The following is a 21,571-nucleotide window of genomic DNA, read 5'->3' as shown; positions in this document are numbered from 1 at the left end:
TAAGTACAATTAATTCTGCAGGACATGTATCATATTTGTCTATTCTTTAAATTTTGACTTTGGCTTAATGCTTGATATAGAGCATACTTCTTTTCTGAAAGTGTACATAGATCATAGCTTCTGAGATGAATCGTTTGAATTTTTTTGAATCACAAGTCAAAAATATGTTTCATGAGATAAAGCTTCTGAAGCTCACACTTGGTTGGGATATGCATATCAACACACACACACACACACACACACACACACACACACACACACACACACATGCAAACTCATACAAATATCCATACACTTCTGACTCAGAGATTAAAACTGAGAACATAAATTGGCTTCAAAATACATAAATCAAAGCAATAATGTCCCCATAGTAGCAAAGCAGTATACCGAGTTTCCCGAATAGAACTGTACTGATATTTTCTCCCTCTGTTTGTAAACTACAAGATCTGCTTCTTCACAGCTATCTTTTTGGGTTGGCTGATTTCTTTGGAAACTTACAATTCTTATTTATTTCTAATTTAGAACACATTCCATACTAACAGTTCCAATAATCTAAAAACTATGCTGTACCTAGTTTTAATGATAGGGAAGTAATAGGAAGTAAAATACAGCAATATATTGATCTCACCTTTCTGATAAAAAGAAAATTGTTTTGAGTAATTAAAACTTCAGATTATTAAAAGCTTACATTTTTATAAGAGCCTGTATTCTTTTCTTTTAGTCACTTTTAATGAAAACTTTTCTGAGACAAATATCATTTATCTGTCTTCTCATACTTCAGATAAAATATCTAATTTAATTTTCATTATCTTTTTACAATTTTTTTCTTATTGGTGCATTGTAGTTGTATATCTTAATGGAGTGCAAGATGATAGAGGAATACATGCACACATCACCCAATTAGCCCTTACCCAAATCCCACCCCATTCCCTCCTTCCTTCCTCCTTCTCATGTTTGGCTTCCTGATTGATTTTGATATGTTTGTTAATGTACATCATGTACATTAGGTAATTTCTCTCTTCCCCTTCCACCCTGCTCAGATCGCCTTATTTGCTCATCCACAATATCTCCTTCTTTGTCTAGTTATCTTTAAAGGCTATTATCATGACTGAATTTTATAATTATAACTGCAGTTCCACGTGGTATTTGGAAGGGCTGTGTTGTTCCCTTCTTAGCACTAGGTTATGGGATGTTTTAATTTTGCTCAGAAAGCTTAGTTAAGAAATGCGTGACTACCTGCTATTTGGTCTTCCAAATATGGGTCTGAGGATGGAACCCAGGGGTATTCAACCTCTGAGCTACACCCCCTGCCCAATTTTTATTCTTTATTTTGTAACTGGGTCTCACTTAGTTGCGGAGGGCCTCACTAAGTAGCTGAGGCTGTCTGCGAACTGCGATCCTCCAGTCTCAGCCTCCCGAATGCTGGGATTACAAGCGTGCGCCACCACGCCAGGCTTCCAAATTTTTCTTTTTCTTTTTCCTTTGAAATGTTATGATCTATCATCAACGTTTAAAACATTGTCTCATTGTCTTTGAGTTCTATGCTCTTGATAAAAGACCCTTAGCCTCACCTAGTCAGTTATACCTTTTTTTCTGCTTCACTTGCATTAGATGTTTTCATAGTCCTAAAGATATAACCTGTACTCTTTCAAGAATTGGTATTATTTTGAGCCATTCATACTAGTGCGTGCTTGTAATCTCAGTACTTGGGAGGCTGAGACAAAAGAATCACAGGTTTGAGGCCAGTAAGTGTTGAGGTTGTAGTTCAGTTGTAGGACGTCCCTGGGTTCAATCCTAGTCACACACACACACACACACACACACACACACACACACACACACTCACACACACACACACACACACACACAAACACACACACACACATACATACACACACACACACACACACACACACTATTGTTTGGGGAAATGAGGCCTAATTAAAGGATCATAATTTCTAGCTCCTAAAATGTATAAATTCTAGACATCCAAGAGGAACTTCCTTAATAGTAGTTCTTTTCAGATTTTAAGCTTTTAATAGAAATGCAGGTTCAACATTTTAAATAGTATATATAATAGTAAATCTAAGTTATAAAGTTCCTACTTGCACCGTGGATAATTTTTATCAGATAAAATGTCTTACATGTTGTACTAAATTAAGACTTCATCCTGTATGTTGACCAAAAATCTCTAAGCAAGGGAATGAAATAATGAGGCTGTGCTTTATGGAACATGGTGGTGGCAGGGGGAGGGAAGCAAGGAAAGAGGAAGGGAGGGGTGACAAGGAGACTAATTAGTCCTTTTAATTATTTAGAAGAACAATGAAAGCTGGGTGTGGTGGCACATGCTGTAATCTTGGCACTTGGGAAGCTGAGACAGGAGGAACAAAGGTCTGAGGGCAGCTTCAGAAATGAAGTGAGATCGTGTTTCAACACAAAACGTAAAATGTGCTGGGGTTATACCTGGGAGACATAATGTTTCTGGGTTCAACTCCTGGAGAATAAGGAGGAGGAGGAGGAGGAGGAGGAGGAGGAGGAGGAGGAGGAGGAGGAGGAGGAGGAGACCTCATGAAGGGAAGGCCTCAGGAGAGAATCTGGAAATATGATTCAGACAGTTATAATATTTCTTGCTTGAATTGTGTTAGGTAAAGTATGAGTCACCATTCTAAAGATAAAAACTGAAAAAAAGGGAGGAGAAAGAGAAAAGTCAGGTTGGTAGAGATAATGCCTTGTTTGTTTTTTTTAAAATCTGTTAAAGCTGAGATGCTTATAGTATACACAAATAATTAATCTAAAAGGTTTATGGTAACCATAGGCCTGAAGCTGAGGAGAGTTGTCTAGAGATACATATTTATGTAGTAATCCATATAAAGGTATTAGATTAAGCGGTTGAAAATATCACACCTGGGTACACCCCCAGGAGGCTATATTCTTTGTCTATAGTGAAATTAATTTTTCAGTTGATAATAAAATAACAGTAAAATAAATTTTGGTAACTAAAAAAAACCCCACTACTAAGTAATTAATGGTTTGGAGAAAGGAAAAAATTACAGTGGAAATTACAAAATATCTAGAACTGAGAGAATAAATCACTAAAAACTTGAGTGTTGCAGCTAAAGTAATGCTTAGAGGAAAATTCATTGACAACTTCATGTCTCTCAAAAGCAAGAAAGACTTAAATACGGAAGTGATATAATCTTATCTGATTTGTGCTATTAGAAGTCACTTTGGCTGTTTTGTGGATATGAGAGAATAAGGGAAAGAGAACTGAAAGAAGGAAAATGATTTAAGAAGACTATTTTAGTTATCTAGGCACAACAAGGTATCATCCACTAGGGTTTTGAAAATCCATGAAAAGTTTGTGCAGGTAAATTACACTTTTGCTTTTTTACAGTAAAACCAGGCCAGGTATAAAATTGTGATTTTTCAGTATTTAGTGGGAATTACTGTCACCTGAAGTAGAAATGAAACACTCATACACACACACCCAGGGCTAGTCCTAGAATTGCTGAATCACTTGTGGGTGCTCCAGGGTGGTTAACAGCAACAATAAAGAACCACATGTTATTTTCCTGTTCTTTATGGCAGAAAGATCTTTTTTCCAACAGAATGAAAGTATTTCAATCCAGTAAGATATAAAACTGCAGAAGACAGAACATGTTCCCACTCTGCCTGGAAATGGTCTTATTTTGTGACTTACTGTGCTTGGAAAATCATTATTGCCACTTATTGCAATGCAGCATGACACAGAGATAGCATTCTATAAATGATTTTTAATAGAAAGTAACAAAAGAAAGCCACCTAAAAGCGCTGTTCTGGAGTTTTTCTTGTTAATCTTTAATTTGCACAGAAGCTGGAACAGAGAAGAAAGAAAACTGCATAGTCCTGAGAGTACAGGGTCAATTTTACTCCAACCAGAAGTTTTATAATACCAAGAGCATGTGGGAAGCCCTGAGTTAAGAGTGGGAGAAGATTAAACACCTAAGCACATAGTCTAATAGAAATTTTTAAAAAAGTTAACCTGAGCTATCCCAGTGAGCTATTTGTGTACTTTGCTAATATTTTATAGTCATAAAGTATTTGTATTTCACTTGTATGCCATTCATGCACAAGCACCACATTGCTTTAAAGATAGCAGCTTTATGGTATGTTTTAATGTTTGGAAAGGCTGTAAATCCTCTTAGCTTCCCTTTTCGGTGTTTTCCTGGCTACTCTTGAATTCTCTTCTTTTTCTTTTTTTCCCCCTGTATGAACTCTAGCATCAATGGGACATATCGCCAGTATTTTTGTTGGCTTAAACTTATATTTATAAATTAAGAAAGCATTACTATCTTTATGATATTGAGCCATCCAAGAACAATGCCTTCCTTTCATTATTGGTAAAATTTGCCTTTGTATTGTTTAGGAATATTTACAATTTTTTTCTCATATAGGTTTTGCACAATTATTGTTAAATTTATCCCATTTTTTTCTTTTTGTGGCCATTTAAAATGGAATTTCCAGCCAGGTGTGGTGGTGCACGCTTGTAATCCCAGTACTTGGGAGACTGAAATAAGAGGATCACAGGTTCACAGTCAGCATCAGCTACTTAGTGAGACCCTCCACAACTTAGACAGACACTGTTTCAAAATAAAGGATAAAAAATAGAGCTGGTGGTATAAAGGTAGAATGCCCCTGGGTGCTATTCCCAGTTCCATTAAAATAAAATAAAATAAAATAAAATGGAGTTTCCTCTTATATTCTCTAACAGTATTTTTTGTTTTTTTCTTTTGGATTTTTGGGTGTGTGTGTGTTACTGAGGATGAAACCCAGGGGCCTTCTACCTCTGGGCTATACTCCCAGACCTATTTTATATTTTATTTGGAAACAGTGTCTCACTAAGTTGCTGAGAGTCTCACTAAGTAGCTGAGGCTATCCATGAACCTACAATCCTTGTATCTCAGCCTCCCAAATACTGGGATTACAAGAATGCGCCATGCCCAGCCAACTTTGCTAATGTATATAAAAGCTGTTGACTTCCTGCTGCTAATTTTATATACTGCTACTTCAGATTTTTTTTAATTCAGTTCATTTTACCATTAATTTTATAGTTTTCTAGTTATGTTATTGTATAATTTGTAAACAGATTATTTTACCTCTTCTTTCCTACATTTGCTTCAGTTCTGGCTATTCACCTTGTAATATTTCTAGTGCAATGTTGAGCTGGAGGTAGTGAGCATCCTTGCCTTCTCCTGTTCTTAATAGAAATATAGTGGTTCTTTGTAAGATTAAAACATGCATATTCTTATTATGTTAAAGAGCAATCTACCAGTTTCTCTTATTTTGAATTTTTAAAAATCAAGAATAGTTGTTGCATCTTGTTAAAAAATATATGTATATGTTATATACATGTACATGCATATTTACATATATAATGTATATATACATATATTGCTAAATATATAGAAAGGTTACTACATTTTTTTCTTTTAGATATATTTACATGAAATATATTTTAGATTTCTTTTTGACCCAAATTTACATTCTTGAAATAAATTTTACTTGACTATGGTAGTCCCATGAACCCCACCAGAGTATCACATTTGCTACCATTTGTCAACCTACATTGACATATTATAATAACCCAAAGTCCATAAATTACATTAGGTTTCACTCATATTGTTGCACATTAAATGAGCTTAAACAAAAATGTAATAGCATGTGTCTATCATTGTAATATTGTATTTTCATTGTCCTAAAAATATCTTCTGTACTCTTCTTTTTATCCCTGTTCCTCCCCTATTACCTATAGCAACCACTAATCTTTTTGCTGTCTTCAGAGTTTTGGCAGAACTTAGAGCAGAAGTTTTTAATGAAGTCTAGCTTATCAGTAATTTCTTACCTGAAGTGTACCTTTAGTGTTGTATATAAAAAGTCATTACAATACCCAAGATCATATTGGTTTGGTTTTCATTGTCATTGTTGTTTTTAATGGTACAAGGGATTGAACCTAGTGGCATTCTACCTGTAAGCTCCACCTCCAGCACTATTTTATTTTTATTTTGAAAAAAGGTCTCTCACTAAGTTACTTTGTGCTGCTGGCCTCTAACCTGTGGTCCTTCTGTCTCAGCCCCCCAAGTACTGGGATTATAGGCATCAGCCCCCGCACCTGGCTTTATCCAAGTTGTTATCCTGTTATATTCTCAGAATTTTATAGATTTATACTTTAAATTTAGGTCTCTGTCCCATTTTAAGTCATTTTTGTGGTGGATGTAAGGTCTGTGTCTCGAGTCACTTTTTAGTGTAGATGGATGTCTAGCTGTTCCATCACCGTTTCTGGAAAGACTACCCTTGTTGCACTGTATTGCCTTTGCTCCTTTGACAGAGAGATGTTGATTTATTTATGTGATTTGTTTCTGCACTCTCTGTTGCATTTATCTATTTGTCTATTCTTTTGCCAATAATAGCATGTTGTCTTGATATTGTAGCTTTATAGGAAGTCTTAAAGTGTGGTAGTATCAGTCCTCCAATTTTGCTATTAGAAGTTACTTTTACCTATTGTGAATAGGATGGAATGAGAGAAAGGAGGACTGAAAGAAGGGAGACGATTTAAGATTATTTTAGTTATGTAGGCACAACTTGATATCATCCACTAGGGTTGTGGGACTAGACAGCTAGTTTATGTAAATGAGACTTTTAGTTTTTGACAGTAAAACCATGCCAGGTATAAAATTGTGATTTTCAGGATTTAGTGAGGATCACTATCACCTGAAGAAGAATTGGAGCACGCACATTCACATGGCCAGAGCTAGTCCTAGAATTTCTGGATCACTGGGGGTGCTCCATGGGTGATTAACGGCAACAATAAAGAACCACGTGTTATTTTTCTGTTCTTTATGGCAGAAAGCCCTCTTTTCGAACAGAATGTGACTTGTTTCTGCTCTCTCTCTTCCATTTATCTATTTGTGTTTTCTTTTGCAAATAGCATGTTGTCTTGATATTGTAGCTTTATAGTGAGTCTTGAAGTCAGGTAGTGTCAGTCTTCCAATTTGGTTTTTCAGCATTGTATTGGCTAGTTTTGGTCTTTCCCTTCTCTAAACAAAGTCTAGAATTAGTTTGTTGATGTGGATAAATAACTTGCTGTGACTTTGATTGGGATTGCATTGAATCTTTAGATTGAATGGGAAACAACTGATACATTGACAGCAATAAGTCTTACTATCCATGAACATAGGATATGTGTATTTAGTTCCTCTTTGATTCCCTTTTTAATATACTTTTATTAATGCATTGTAATTATACATAATAATGAGGTTCGGAGTGCTATATATGTGTGCACATAGCATTTGGTGTCTTTCCTTCCAGACTTCTTTGATTTATTTCATCAGCATTTGGCAGTTTTCCTTGTACAGATCTTACACTTGGTATCTTAGGTTTATACCTCATCTGCCTGTCTGCCTTTTTTTCTCTCTCCTTCCTTCCTTCCATAAATGGTACTGTGGTATTTTTCAAATTCCACATGCTCTTGGCTGGTGCATAGGGATACAATTAACCTTGTACCTACATCCTTGCTACAATTGTCATCTGTGAACAGAGACAATTTTTATTTTTCCTTCTAATTTTTATATTTTTTCTTGCCATATTACATTATCTAGGACTTCCAATGCAGTATTGAAAAGGAGTGGTAAGAGGAGACATCCTTGACATGTTACCAATTTAATCTGATTAGTTTATTTTTTTAATTTAAATTTTTAAGTGGAACATATTGAGAGTGGCATACATTTACATTATGCTTCATGCCCTTCCCCCTCCCTTTCTCTCCCCCTCACAATAGAGAGTGTCCAGGTTAATCGTGTTGTATTTATGCTGTTACACATATTCGTATGTAGCTCCTCCATTGAACAACCTCAGCTTTCTTCCTCTCCTATCCTTCCATTCAAGCTTTGCTGTCTGATTATTTTTGTCATAAAACTATTGAGGGTTATAGCCTTTTTTTCTGATCACTATTTAAATGTATCCTATAGATGCTCATATGGAGTATTCTTATTACTATTATTTTTAGATACTTTGTAATTTAAGTTTGTATTTCCCTTTTCACCTAAGAGTCATTTAAATAGTTTTAAAATTTCTAAGTGGGGGAGCCCTTTTGGTTTTGATTTTTAAATAATTTATGGTTTATTACATTTTTGTGTGTCTGTGGTACTAGGGATTGAACCCAGAGGCATTCTACCTCCCTCTCTTTTTTAATCTTTATTTTGAAACAGGGTCTTGCTAAATTGCGGAGGGCCTCACTAAGTTAGCTGAGGCTGGCCATGAACCTGTGATCCTCCTGTCTCACCCTCCCAAGTATTAGGATTATAAGCATGCACCACCATACCCAGCTTGGTTTATTGTGAACAAAACTATTCTATTTTGTGGAACTTACTGATATTTCTTTTCTTTTCCTTTTTTCCTTTCCTTTTCTTTTTTTTCAGTACTGGGGATGTAACCCAGGGGCATTCTGCTTTGAGCTACACCCCCAGCCCTATTTTTTATTCTTTATTTTGAAACAGGGTCTCACTGAATTGCAAAGGGCCTAAGTAGCTGAGGCTGGCTGCAAACCCAGATCCTCCTGTCTTGACCTCCCAAATGCTGGGATTACAAGCATGTGCCACCACACCCAGCTGATATTTTCTTTTTGACTTATTATATGGTCACTTTTCCTAAACACTCTGTGTGTCCTTGACAAAAAGATAAAGTGCTTCTATCAGGGATAAAGTTTTTTATGTAGCAATTTGCTCTTCTTTTGTTGTTAATGTTACTTAGGTCTGCTATATCTACTTATTTTTGACTCTATCATCTACCTGTGTTCAAAGGAAGGACTACAGCCTCTAGTGGTCCAGTTGCTCATAGAGTCATGACTGGTCTTCATCTTCTTCCTTCACTATCCATTTTAAATTCTCCTCGCCCTCAGCTATCACCTCAGCAAGTCTTGGTGGCTTATCTGGTATTATAACCCTAAACTTCAAAACCCTATACCATTAAGTACACAGTGTATACCTGAGTTCCATATAAAATCAGTCTTTAGTCTTTGTGTTAATCAGGGTCAGCTAGACATACCAGTAAGATGAATTCTCTTTTTTTGATCATAATTAGTCACAATAAGTTCAAAGTGCCTTGGTGGCAGCCATAACTTTTGGTTTAAGGAAACTTTGTTGTGCTTTCTGCCAATGGAGAGGCACTTTGGGATGTCAGTGTAGAGTCCAGGATTGTGGTAACAAAAAGCAAAAAATACCACATATCATTGGAAATGATAATAAATAGGAAAACACCTGTTCCTATTCCTCATTTCTAGACTCTTGTATTCTTTCTATGAGACAAAGCATAGCTCTTTAATTTGATAAATAGCTTGAGTCCCAAAGGGTGGTATTTTATCTTTTCATCTTAGTTTCTCTGAATTGGCACCTGACTTAAACCTTTAGAAGGCAGTTTCAATGCTCAGTTAGGCTGGTTACCTCTAGGTGGTACAGGATGGGTTAAGACTAGCAGATCACATCATGGGATCACATCATGGGCCTATGCTTGTACCTCCTTCAATGTAAAGAAGGTCTCCAATTCAAATGTTAAGCTCTGTGGAGTTAAAATGCCTGCAAATAAAACAGTCCATAGATAATAGTGTTAGTAGAAGCTCTAAAGGCAGGAAAGGAGAACTCTTACCCAAATAGGTATTTATCTCTGTGAGGAAGAACTGATACTTTCAGGTTAGAAGGGGCTCAGTATACTAAACTTGCCCTCAAGCATCTACTTGGTCTCCTTGAGGAATAGGTCTATATTTGTGAATCTGCTAATCTCTGTTACTGACAATTTGGACATACAGAGGCAGCAATAGCTTTATCGGCCTTGGTAAGTTACAGTCCATCTGTTTTGCTACACTGTCTATCTCTACTACCATGTGTATTATATTCATGAACAATATACCCATTTTAGTCTGCTGATGGCCAGTCAAGAAGGCTGGAGAATGTTAGTTGGCCAAGATATTTTGTGTACTTAGCTTTTTTTTATTTCTTTGATGGCATATGGTTCCCGGTGGGCATCAACATATGATACAAAATTCTTCACACTTTGTACCTCATCACATGTGTACCTTCTATGACTATTTCTGAACTCTGCCTTGCTTTTTTTTCCCTCCCAAACACCTGACCAGATGGGCTGCCATAATACTGCCCCCAAATCTATATAGCTTCACTTCTGGTCACTTCTGTTTTCACACAGAAGTAGATAATGTGGTATCTTGCTCATAATTCTAGCCATTAAATGATATTTTTCCTTTCCACTGTCATTCAGGACAACTATGATTATGCTTGTTATGAAGTTGTTGTCCATTTTTCAGCTAGCACCTACTTATGAAGTTGAACCAACCCTAAGCCAAGGATAGGTTTTTCCTCCTTTTCCAGCCAGTTATGTAGAACCTGTCACTCATTCTGCCTTAGGTAAAAGCCAGGAGAGAGGAACTGGCGCAACTCTGAGGGCTGACATGGTAGTCTGAGATACCTATTCATGCAATTTACGTGTGCCCTCAAATCCTGTTTGGGTTTAATCCTGGCTATAGCATTTCCCCCTTGTAATATAATACTTGAGCCCATCAGAATTTATGATTTCATAGCTCCAACAGAACACACAAAATGGGAAGTTCTAGGTATGTGTTCACTTAATATTGCATGGTCAAGCATTCTTCTTCTACCAGGATGTAGTAACTCCAAGAGCAGTAAACATCATTTTCTGCTGCAGATGATATGAACTTACTGCAGAATCCTGGTGGTAGCATCTGTTTCTCTCACTGGAGATCTCCATGAGCTATCCTTCATCTTTTCCAACTGCTGATATCTCCATTACTAGTGATCTTCTGGATTTAATGCCCAAGTGGAAGGGTTGATTGTAACTTGGCCTGGACTGGATTCCATTAAAGCTGTCAGCCTACAAGTAACACTGTAGTTACTTAGAGTGTTATTTACTCTATGGGCTAGAGGAATATTCCTAGGTATACAGTGTTTTCCTTCCAGGACCCAAAGAGGCATTTCCTTCTTTAATTGTGATAGGGTAGGTAAGACTCTACACTTTATTTTGCCATAGAGGAGACATTTTAGTACATTTATAGTCACTGGCCACCTCACGAATCTTTCTAGAGTTTATTTTCACTACCTGGAGTGTATGTGTTTTGCCCCGTTCCCCCTTGAATTGCCTGTCTTTTGTTCATCTTAGTCAATCAACATCATATTACATATTTAATAGGTTGTGGTGGTGTGGTATAGTGTGAACTGAAGATCTATTTCTCTTCAAACAGTATTATTTTGACAGAAGCACAAGAATGCAGGAAAGATATAAGGGTTTATTGTTTATCCCACATGAACGCAAGCTATTTCTTATTCTCTCAATTATAAAGAAAGAGTTCATTTGCCAAAGTCAATGACTACACTTTATATATTTGAAATCTTGGTAATCTCCTGTAGCAGTGATACTACATTTGATACAGCAGCTATAGTTGAAGATGTAGTGGTATATAGTCATTCTCCAGAGGCCAGCCTGATGAGTTAAACAGTGCTCTCATAGGAATTACCACCCTTACAGCTTTTAGACCTTTAATGGTGGTGCTAATCTTCCTCTCTCTCTCTCTCTCTCTCTCTCTCTCTCTCTCTCTCTCTCTCTCTCTCTCTCTCTCTCTCTCACTGTCTTTCACACACACACAACAACAACATGAAGATGTGAGTGGTCTGATTGGCTGATTCTCAGAACTCAAATATTTACATATCTATGGGAATCCCCCTGCCTTGTAGGCTTCTCCTTTGATAATCTTCTAATTATGCATTTTTAGTAGATCATTCAGGATAGCTGTTACATGTCAATCACTAAAAACATTATGTTAAAGTGAATTAGATTAGTTTCTGTCTTCAAGGTTCTTATATTCAAGAAATCAGTATTCAACTCATTTTATACCAAAGTTTCTACTGTCTATATTTTTCTCAAGCATCAGGTTTTATTAGGTTTGATAAACAAAAAAATAAAAAATCAAATCGTCCCTTGAAAGTCTAGAATCAGCCAGGCATGGTGGTGCACGCTTGTAATCTCAGCATTTGGGAGTCTGAAACCAGAGGATCGCGGTTCTCAGACAGCCTCAGCTACTTAGTGAGGCCCTTTGCAGCTCAGTGAGACCTGGTTTCAAAATAAAAAATAAAAAATAGGGCAGGGTGTGTAACTCGGAGGTCAAATGCCCCTGGGTTCCATCCCCAGACCCCCCTATACACACACACACACACACACACACACACACACACACACACACACACACACACAAAGAAAGTCTAGAATCAGTGTGATCCTTAGAGAAATTTGTGAAACAGTCAAAGAATTTCCGTAAGGAAACTGTCAAGAACGTCAATCAAGAGCCAACAGAACAAGAGAAGATTTTTGCCAACTACTCTTCTGATAGAGGACTAATATCTAGAATATACAGAGAACTCAAGAAACTCAGTACTTAAGAAAACAAATAACCCAGTCAAAAAATGGGCAAGCGAATTAAATAGACACTTCACAAAGGAAGAAATTCAAATGGCCAATAAATGCATAAAAAAATCTCAACATCATTAGCAGAGAGATGCAAATCAAAACTACCCTGAGATTTCACCTAATTCTGACTAGAATGTCAATCATTCAAAACACAAACAACAACAAATGCTGGTGAGGATGTAGAGAAGTGAGAATTCTAATACATTGTTGGTGGTATTTGGAAAACAGTATGGATAATCCTCAGAAGAATGGGAAAAAAACTTAGCATATGATCCAGCAATACAACTTCTGGGTACGTATTCAAAAGAAAGGAAACCAAATTGCCAAACTAATGCATTCATATCTATGTTCATAGCTGCACAATTCACCATTGTCAAACTATGGAACCAGCCAAGATGTCCATCAACAGATGAATAGAATAAAAAACTGTGAGATATGTACACAGTAGAATTTTACTCAGCCATAAAGAAAAACATAATTCTGTCATTTACAGGTAAATGGATGGAACTGGAGAACATTATGCTAAGTGAGATTAGTCAGTCACAAAAAAGTAAAAACTAGGATGCTCTCCCTAATATGTGAATGCTAGGGAGAAATTGGTCATAGGAGGAACTCTAAATGAAGAAGGAGATTCTATAGATGAGCAAATAAGATGACCTGAGGGGATGGAGGGGGGAAGAAGGAAATTCTCTAATGTACATGATGTACTTTAACAAATCAATCACTAAGCCAAATATGAGAAGGAGGGAGAGGGAAAGAATGGGGTGGGAATGTAGTAAGTTCTAATTGTGCATGTATGTCTCTATCATCTTGTATTCTATTAAGATGTATGACTACAATGCACTAATAAAAATTTTTTAAAAAACAATTTCCTTCCTAAAGTCCCTGGTTTTCATATCAATGTTATTTCTCTTTTCAGCATGAATTCCTATTCATCTCAAACAATCAATTTGCTCTTTTTTTTTAGTAAATTGTCCTTCCCATCAAAGTCTTTTAGGGGAAGTCCTGATAAATACATTTCACTCTAAGCAGTAAATTATTAACATTTACCTACGATATATTTCCTTTTCAAGGATATTTACATTTCAACACTGAAAAGAAACCAGAAATGAATGCAACAAGCCTTTAATTTCAGAACTTGTTATTTGTTGAGCAGGGAGAAACTTGTGGATTGGAAACTTCAGTACACCTCAAATTAATCATACATACCAAGTAGTCATCTATTTAACCAGCAAGGACAGAACTGGCCAACATTTCTTATTAGTCTCTTCCAGTAAAAAAGCTCAGATCTTCCTAACACTGAAAGAAAAGTACTCTGAAGTTTTGTAATAAATGTTAAATATTTGCCATTGGCATTGAAGATAACTTTTCATAATTAAAGATCGACTGAATAAATATCTCTACAAACCACCTCAAAGTTTTTATTCTATTCTTAATTTTTAGGTCTTTTAAACAAATAAATTTTTGCAGTAATGAAGTAAACATATATATGCATGTAGGTCTTATATAATTATAAGTATGAGAAGTATCTAAAGATAAAATGTCACTTGGTTTAACATATAAAATGTTAGTTCTTTCCATACTAATTCTTGTTCTGCTTTTAATAAAATCATATGGAAAATGCTAAAAAAGGAATCTTTTCCATTTCTTTAAACATAGTAGTAACAGTTTTAAGCACTAATCTTATGCAAACTTCTAGTTCTGGCAGAAGCCTACCTTCTAATGTGGTAGCTGGATAGTTAGAAAGTTTGTTGATTCAGCTGTTAACTCCCTTAGGCTACAGAGATCGCCAAATATTTGAATTTTGGATGATTTTCTTGTAAATGGGGCTGGTTGTTTATCACAAAAGTGATTTAAGACCACTAATCACAAAAGTACTACAAGTGGCCAAGCAGTGGATCTTCTTTTTCCATCAGGGTGGTCTTCATTAGAGACAGACTGAAGCTAGTTTGGAGAATCTGTTCATATCAAATAAAGCCATACCTCTAAATGTTCATTTTAGTATGTAAGTGAAATAATCCAGCCTGTGGCCAGCTATATTATTTGATTAGAACTTAGCATTAATGGATTCCTTTCCCTTAAATGAATTCTTTGTTATCCTTAATGACTTGGATTTGGTTGGGTACTTTTGTCTTTTAAGTTGTCAGTCAAAAAGTGGTGCTCAAAGAAAACAAATCATTAAATCATCCAATAAAAGATTATTTATTGTATTCATACTGTGTGCATAGCTGTGTCTAATAAACACTGCAGAATATATTTAAAAATAAGATGTTACCCATAATTTGAGGAAATGTATATTCTACTTGGAAAAAATAAGATATATGTATAAGGATTAGATAATGATGAAGGTATCTTATGAGAATATACTTCAGTGTTAACAGAAAAAGAACAAAATGAAGTGGAAGGATTAAAAAATGGCTTGTGGATTTAGCTCAGTGGTAGAATGCTTTACTAGAACACATGAAGCTTTGGGTTCAATCCCCAGTACTAAAAAAATAAAAATTTAAAAAAAGCTATATTGCAAAGGAAACCATCAAGAGTCTAAAGAGAAATCCTATACAATACAAGATCTTTGCCAGCTATTCCTCTGACACAGGACTAATATGTAGAAATGCAAAACACTTAAAAGCCTTAATACTAAAGGAAATAACCCAATCAAGAAATGGGCAATTGGATTAATAAGACGCTTCACAAAAAAAAGAAATACAAATGACCAATAAATATATGGAAAAAGTTCAATATCATTAGGAATCAGGGAGAAGCAAATCAAAACTACACTGAGATTTCATCTAATTCCAATCACAGTGGCAATCATCAAGAAATAAAACAACAATAAATGATAGTGATATGGGGAAATAAGAACTCTTCTACACTGTTGGTTGGATTGCAAATTATAGTACAGCCACTATGGAGATCAGTGTGGAGATTCCTCAGAAAACTTGGAATGGATTCACCATATGATACAGCTATACCATTCCTGGGTATCTTTAAAAAGGGACTGAAATTCAAATATTATAGAGATACTTGCATATCCATATTTATAGCAGCACAATTCATTATAGCAAAATTATATAATCCACCTAGGTGTCCATCCACAGATGAACAAATTACAAAATTATGGGATATACACAAAATGGAATTCTACTCAGCAATAAATTATGTCATTTGCAGGAAAATGGATGGACTGGAAGAACATTATGTTAAGTGAGATTCACTAGTCACAGAAAGTCAAGGGTAATGTTTTCTCTCATATGTGGAAGATTGGGCAAAATCAGGATATAAGAGGGACTCTAGATAATGGAAGAGAAGGCCTAGGAGAGTGAGGAAGGTGGTCTGGGATAGAGGGAGAAGGAGAATTAGTAAAAGAAACTTTCCCATTGACATAATGTACATGTATAAGAGTACCAATGTTGGTCTTCATGTATGGGGAAGGGGTTAGGGAGTGAGGAGGAACACAGGGAAAAACTCACCAAATGTATGTATGTATGTATGTATGTCACTATCACTAGAACCTTCATTATGATGTGACTATAGTGTGCCAATATAAGTATTAAAAGTAAAGAAGGATTCACAGGAAAAAAAATGGAACTTGAGTTAGATTATTTATGAATAGTAGGAAAGAAGGAAGCCATTTTAATGAGGTTATATCTCTAGAGCAAAGCCCAAGATACAGGTAAAATACATGGTGGATTTATAGGCAGTGAATAAAACTGGTTAGCTGATGGAGATTTTTTTTAGAATCATAGGTAAGATTGTGAAAGTAGGTTTGCACCAAATTACATAAGACTGGATTCTAGACTAAAATAAAGTCAGAGGCAGTGTATTCAGTAGATAGATAGTCTGGCCTATTATTACAGTTCTGTGTTGTTAAAAAAAATGTGAAACTTGCCTTCTCAACTCTCAAATAGACCAAACAAATTCTATTTATTTCCTTGATTTCTGTTCATAATGGTATATATAGTATAAATGGTATAGCTTTTGTTGTCTTAAAGGAAATAGATTCTTCTGCCTACCCAAGAAGAATCTTAGTACTAGTTGTTACAGTGAGGAAGACCTGAGGATTGAAGGCTGGGAACAGACCAACTTGATGGTCTTTTTGGACCAAAGGACATTTAGCAACAAGGAGGGTAACTGAATTCAAACCTACGCATCTCATGAGCTCCTTATACTTCCTGAGCTATGTCTTTATTTTTGTCCCATCCTCATCACCAAAACAGAATCTTGGACTTTATCCAATAAGCCAACAAGTTAGCCAGATAATTTCTGGGATTTTGATAAAAGACATAAAAATCTTGAGACAAAGACAAAAGGTAGTCTATTAATTTGAGCAATAATAGTTTCCAGAGGTAACATTTTTTGTACTGATTCACCTCAATACAGTTTCTACTGTTGATGGGGTGAGAACTGGATGTTATTTGAGCATTCAGTGGGTTGCATGACATAAGAGATATATTGAGTTAAGGGAAACAACCTATTGCAATGGGCAGCCATAAAAAATAACATGTTCCAGAAAGAAACTTTATTAAGAATTCCTGGCCTTGTCTATAGAGAAACATTCTATCTCCATCTTAGATACACAGAAAATCCCTGAAAAGTTAGAACTGTGGACAATCAAGACCATATTTTCATGATGAACAGAAATGCAAGGAATCAGTGCTACATTATCTCCCAGGGACACGGGAACTGTTGGGGGTATAAAAGTGAACAGAACACATCTATATTTTCCTCCATGAGCTCTCATATAATGGGAATAGAGAAATATGCTCTTAATTACAATATAATTAGTGCTTAAAAAGCCATATGAACAGAGTTCAAAAGGAATATAAAGGAACATGCTACTGATTCTGAATGAGGCAAACTATGAAAGGCTGCACAGAGCAGGTTACACTTGAGTTGGTAATAAACTGCATGAAAGAAATACTCTGAATAGGTTGTTGGACTTAAAGACTTCTAAGACACATGGTTGTCTGAGCTGTAACTTGAAGAAATAGTAAGAATTGATCAAGTAAAAATAGAGGAGAAAGATATTCTAAAAAGAGGGAACAGTATTTGGTAAGCACAGATATATAAAAAATGAAATATTTTTAAAGAACTAGAGAAATTCAATGTATTAGCTAATCAGTCTCTCTCTCTCTCTCTCTCTCTCTCTCTCTCTCTCTCTCTCTCTCTCTCTCTCTCTCTCTCTCTCTCTCTCTCTCTTCTCTCTCTCTCTCTCTCTCTCTCTCTCTCTCTCTCTCTCTCTCTCTCTCTCTCTCGGTACTTGGGATGTTTTTATTGAAAGTGACAGAAACCTAACTTAGTTTTAAGCAAAAAATAATCAAGATTGGCTAATTTAATCAGAAATTCCAGTAGTGTGTGTGCCTAGAGGTTTGGCTGGGTATAGGAACTCAATGAATATAATCAAGACACTCTCCGACTCTTAACCTGACTTATTTTTGTTGGTTTTATTCACAAGAATGCATTGTGGAAAAGGTGGCCATTGGCAATTCAAGTCTTACATTCCCCTCAGAATTAACAATCTTAGAAAAAAGATTCCTTTGAGAGTGCACACACACAAAAAAATAATAAAAGTACTTTGAGCGCTATTTATTTTTGGTGGGGGTGTGTGTTGTTGTTTTGTGTTTTTTGTGGTATGGGGTTTGATTTCAGGGCATTCTACTTCTAAGCTACACCCCCAGGGAACCCTCTCTTTTCTTTTTTTTTAATTATGAAACAGGGCCTTGTTAGGTTCCTGAGGGTCTCACTGAATTGTTGAGACTGACCGCAAACCTGCAATCCTCCTGCCTTAGCCTACCAAGTATTAGAATTACAGGTGTGCACCACCATGCCTGGCCTGTGAGTCCTAAACAAAGTCTTATTTGGAACAAAGAGTGTATGTTGTATCATAAGAAATTTTATTGCCTTTGTTGTTTTGAGAACTTTCTCTGTTGAGATTTTCGAGAATTCAGCTATGTGATATTTTCTTCTCACATATATGAAATTACTAAAGGAAAGATATATGAATAGGAATAATCTATTGCAAACATTTTCAATAATGTCTTAATAAAAACAATCTGTTTTGATGGCTTTTAGATCTAAAACAGAAGAAGAGAGTGAGAGCCAGATACCTAGATGAATTTTTTATTTTGCATTTATTTTTCCAGAAGCTCATATTTTCTGTCTGTGGTTTTCTCAGGAGACAGAACATCTCCTTCATTTGAAATTTGCATGTTTCCTTGTGCTAAAAGTTTTTTAGCTTCGATAGAGTACTGGGATCCTGAATTCATTACTTCTGCCCTCTTGAATATTTTTGTTGGCATTAATTTTTTAATAGCTTATTATCACTCAAAAAAGGTGACTTCAATCTTGTTTTAAATTACATTCCTACTTGAACTCACCATATTACTGATGTGACACAGACTTCCACAAATGATGAAAACTAAAATCTTATTACTATATTCTGGATCCCCAGTACCAGAGATTTTTTAAAAAAGAAAACATAAATTAATGAGGATTGAAAGTTTTCCATGAGAGTTAGTAGCCTAAGTGCTACCTATAACAATAGAGTATTTTAAAGCTACATTATAAATCATAAGAAAAGTTTGAGTTATCCAAAAGATGTACTTTGTTTTTAAGCTGTTATTATAATTTAACATGTGGTTACCTCTAAAATTATCCAAAATCTGAACTCCACTGATTTTCTCTAGGGATTAGTTCAATGAATGGATTGTATTTTCTCTCTAAAGGCCTTCACTTGATTATTGTTGCGAACCACAAGCAAATGACTATCTTAATCAATCACCTTTGTATTTTTAGTTTTGTTGTGGCATAATTGACATATAGTAAGCTGCCTATCTAAATTGTACAGTTTGATAATTTTTCCCACATGTACATTATCAAATCAATATAATAAACATTTAATAAACATATCTGTCAAACCAGTTTCATCATTCACCTTTTATAATCCTTTCCTTCCATCCCTGCTGCTCCTTCCCTTCCCAAGCCACTTCTGAAACTTTTTATGTCACTGTACATTAATTAATTTACATTTTCTAAAGTCTTTCTATAAATCAATTAGGAGGTTGTTCCGATTTATAAATAGCTGTTCATTAGTTGACTTCTTTTGTTACTTATTTGTTGTTTATCCATTTACTATTTTTAACTAGAAGGACTATATATTTCAATAAAAAAACATAAATTTTATTGCTCCTATTGGAAACACCACTGAAGTGTTTAGCATATACCATGGAGCATCATGTATTTATTTTGTTAGGATGCTCGCTTTTGAGCTTCCATCTACTGCCAAATAAGAAAGTCAGTGTTTTACTTTTATCATTTTCTAAGAAAGTAATAAAATCTTCTAGTGCTTTGGTTCCAGGTTTTACTATGAAAAATGCAGCCTCCAGCCTTTAGTGATTACAGAATAATAAAACTTTGTTTTTACTGGAGAGAATGCTGAATCACTCTTAGGGCAGCAAACAGATGTGAAGAGTCTGAAAATAGAAGACACGATTGCACTTAGTATTTTTAAAGCTACTTCATTTTTCTGCCTCTTGGTAAAAATCATTGGTCAGACCCTTTCTATTAAGAAAGCACCAGAAGTCAAGCTACTCTTCCTTTTCCTCGCTAAGAAATTATATTTTCAATTGTGATGCGAGGACTCAGCTGAGATAGGGAAGCATAATGTGGGAAATAATGTTTTGACTTGTCAATGTCAGTGTAATTTTAAAGTTTTAAAAGATGAACTATAGAGTATCAGATTTTTATTTTCACTTTTTCTCTTTTATATGTTTATGCCAACATAATTTTTTAAAATGAAAATTATGACTTAAAATATTATAATTTTTATTCTTTCAATTTGTAAACTCCCTGAATTTTGTTGCTTGACAAAGATGCTAATGTCCTGTCATTTGATAAATGCCCAGGTCCTTTAGTTACAGCTTGAGTAGGACATTTGAGCATTTAAAAAAATTCCCTTTCAGATGGACATTGCTATTAAGTTTTTAGTTACCTAGTTTATTCTAGTTTTTATATTTTAAGATGTATTGCTTAGAAGGCAAGATCTACTTGGAAGGAACTCTGTTATAAACTTTTAAAATAATAAAAAGTTATTTGGCCAAATTTCTAAGCTATCCTATGAGGATAATAGAGACTTATTTTCCTCCTCTTCATAACTGTGCTAATATGTGTCGGAACTTTTCAATACAGTTTTAATTTAGAAATATTTAATTTAGGGCCAGGCGTGGTGGCGCACGCTTGTAATCCCCGTGCTTGGGAGGTGGAGACAGGAGGATAGCTTAAGAGACCCTGTTTTCAAATAAAAAGTATAAAATAGGTCTGGGAGTATAGCCCAGAGGTAGAAGGGCTTCCAGGAACCCCAGTACCACCAAAAGAAAAGAAATATTTAATTTATTTGACTGTAAAATGTGAAATCATATTCCCTGGCATATTTCATTCTATTCTCTATCCTGGCACTTTATTCCATGTATATGAACTTTGCTCCAGTCAACATTCTTACAGCTATAATCTAAAGATTGACTACATAACTTAGAGTGAGATTTATTTTCTTATGGTTTGGAGTTTAGTTCATGTGAGGCTAGAAACGCGGGTCTCAGGGCATGGTGGCAGGAGGAGAAGAGATGCGGAGAGCACATAAGATGTGTTCCTCACATCATGGAGGCCAGAAACAAGTAAGCAAACAGAGGGATGAGGAGCCATGTATATAATCCTCAAGGATGTACCCCTCCCCCAGGGATCCACCCCTCTAGCCACCATTCTAATGGATTTATCCACTGCTGGAATTACAACCCTCAAGATTCAATTATATCAATTCCAAACATTAACAAATGAGCTCTTTAGAGGACATTTTATCTAACTATAACACACTTTATATCTTCTTAATTTTTCTTTGTTGATATTTTAGCTCATTAAAGAAGCAAAAGGGCTAAGGATGTGGCTCAGTTGTAGAGCTTTGAGCCCTGGGTTCAATCTTCATCACTAAAAGAAAAAAGAAACAGAGATTCACACATGTATTAAATATTCCATGTTTAACCAGAGTCACCTCAGTTTGTTT

At 35.5% G+C, this 21,571-nt stretch overlaps 1 protein-coding gene across 1 annotated transcript in view; it reads left to right on the top strand.

The window, feature by feature from the left end:
* Window positions 1-21,571, top strand: part of COL24A1 (collagen type XXIV alpha 1 chain) — a gene marked incomplete at both ends in the record, with an annotated part of 326,813 nt that overhangs the window by 106,812 nt on the left and 198,430 nt on the right. The gene's annotated exons all lie outside the window — the stretch shown is intronic.

This window comes from Muscardinus avellanarius, assembly GCF_963383645.1.
Source record: "Muscardinus avellanarius genome assembly, chromosome: 3".
Classification (NCBI taxonomy): domain Eukaryota; kingdom Metazoa; phylum Chordata; class Mammalia; order Rodentia; family Gliridae; genus Muscardinus; species Muscardinus avellanarius.
Note: the sequence above shows the minus strand (reverse complement) of the source record. Positions and strands in the feature narration are given on the sequence as shown.